This window comes from Lampetra fluviatilis, chromosome 59, assembly GCF_964198595.1.
Source record: "Lampetra fluviatilis chromosome 59, kcLamFluv1.1, whole genome shotgun sequence".
Lineage (NCBI taxonomy): Eukaryota > Metazoa > Chordata > Hyperoartia > Petromyzontiformes > Petromyzontidae > Lampetra > Lampetra fluviatilis.
In genome coordinates this window covers 1,511,566-1,514,095 of record NC_136333.1, presented here as the reverse complement: position 1 = coordinate 1,514,095, position 2,530 = coordinate 1,511,566, and positions in this window count along the sequence as shown.

Below are 2,530 nucleotides of genomic sequence, written 5' to 3'. Positions count from 1 at the left end.
TCACTCACTCACCCCCTCGCCCCCTCACTCACCGACTGCCTCACTCACCCCCTCACTCACCCCTCTCCCACTCACCCCCTCACCCACCCCCTCACCTCCTCACTCACCGACCCCCTCACCCACCCCCTCACCTCCTCACTCACCTCCTCACTCACCCCCTCACCCACCCCCTCACCTCCTTCACTCACCCCCTCACTCACCGACCCCCTCACCCACCCCCTCACTCACCTCCTCACCCCCTCACCCCCTCACTCACCCCCTCACCTCCTCACCCACCCCCTCACCTCCTCACCCCCTCACTCACCGACTGCCTCACTCACTCCCTCAGCAGTCCACAAATCCCCTCTGTGCTGTCCCCCTCTGCGTTGATTGACAGCGCCACGCGCATGCGCACAACCGTTCGCTAGCTGGCCCGCGCGAGGCGACGACGGCCCGCCCCACGTGACCGAGGGGCGGGGCCCCCAACGTGGCACGTCCACGTGGCGGAAGCGGCCGTGACGTCACGCGGAAAAACAAACACGTGACGTCACGGTGGCTCGTGACGTCATGCGCGGGAACACCATTCCGGCGACGTCACTGCGGTAGGGGGGGTAAACAAGCAGCATTACGTCACGCCCCGCTCCAGACGTGCGCACGAATGACGTCATCCGCAAGCATTGTTAACCCGCGTGACCCCTGCTGACCAATCGCACACAAACGGGGTCTGGAGGTCGAGGGAAGCGGTCGTGTGAGTCTCCTCGGCAACAAGTCACTTCGTGAGTTACACCAACAACAACAACAACCATTCACCACCACCAACAACAACCATTCACCACCACCAACAACAACCATTCACCACCACCAACAACAACCATTCACCACCACCACCATAACCATCCACAACAACAACAACAACCATTCACCACCACCAACAACAACCATTCACCACCACCAACAACAACCATTCACCACCACCAACAACAACCATTCACCACCACCAACAACAACCATTCACCACCACCAACAACAACCATTCACCACCACCAACAACAACCATTCACCACCACCAACAACAACCATTCACCACCACCAACAACAACCATTCACCACCACCAACAACAACCATTCACCACCACCAACAACAACCATTCACCACCACCAACAACAACCATTCACCACCACCAACAACAACCATTCACCACCACCAACAACAACCATTCACCACCACCAACAACAACCATTCACCACCACCAACAACAACCATTCACCACCACCAACAACAACGAGACACACAACCACCACCATAACCATCCACAACAACAACAACCATTCACCACCACCAACAACAACCATTCACCACCACCAACAACAACCATTCACCACCACCATCCACAACAACGAGACACACAACCACCACCACCATAACCATCCACAACAACAACAACCATTCACCACCACCAACAACCACCTACAACCATCCACAACAACGCTACACACAACCACCACCGTCCACAACAACCCTACACACAACCACCATAACCATCCACAACAACCACAACAACCCTACACACAACCACTTTACAACCACAACCATCCAACACCATCCCCAACAACCCTACACACAACCACAACCATCCCCAACACGCCGAGCAAACAAAGATCCCCCGTGTAGCCTGTACCAGACTGTAGGGGCAAGTGCTGTGAGCCAGTAGCAGCAGCAGCACCTATGGAAGGTCGGCACGGCACACGAGGGGGTGGGTAGGTGGGTGGGCCAGCAACCACTCCCGGCCGCCTTTGTCTCCCCGCTGTGAGACACAGCCACACAAACCTCACACACAATCGCTCAGACAACAGCCACATCCATTGTAGCTATCGCACGCATCTGCTGCTGCTGCTGCGGTGTTTAGCAGTGGTGGCACGAACACAAAAACGCCACGTGGCCGTGGTACTGCAGCCTTGCACCCCCCTTAGGTTATCGATCGTTAAAACAAGTAAACCCGTAAAAACAAAGTTTTTCACTATAAATCCTTTATATGCGTGGCATCGGGGCGGCTAGAGTCCTCTGGCTTGAGATGGCTGCCACCTATGGGTCAGATGATTGTCTGGCAGCATTAAACAATTGGTAATTAAATATTTAAAAAAATTTCCCTAAACAGTGTCAAATTCTGGAATTTTTTTTCACGAAAATGCATTGTCACGCACAACGAGTCTGTGTGCAAAATGTCAGCTCGATTGGATTACGGGAAGTGGGTTAAAAAACGACCGAAAGATTTGCACGGTCCTAAGCAAGCAAGCGAACTTAATATAAAGGATTTAAAAAGTAGAACGTTAATCACTACATAAGGTTTTATGAAACAACAAAGTTGAAACGTACGTGTCCGTGTGCTTAATTTCGTGTTTTCGATTATTTACCTTCTAAAAAAATAAAAAATCTGCCCATGTCTCGCACCTCCCCAGAAACGGCATCCCCCACAGGCGAAGAAGAACCACTGGTCTATTATATACAGCGCACTATACGGTGGCCGACGTTTCGGCCGATGGCCTTTGTTCA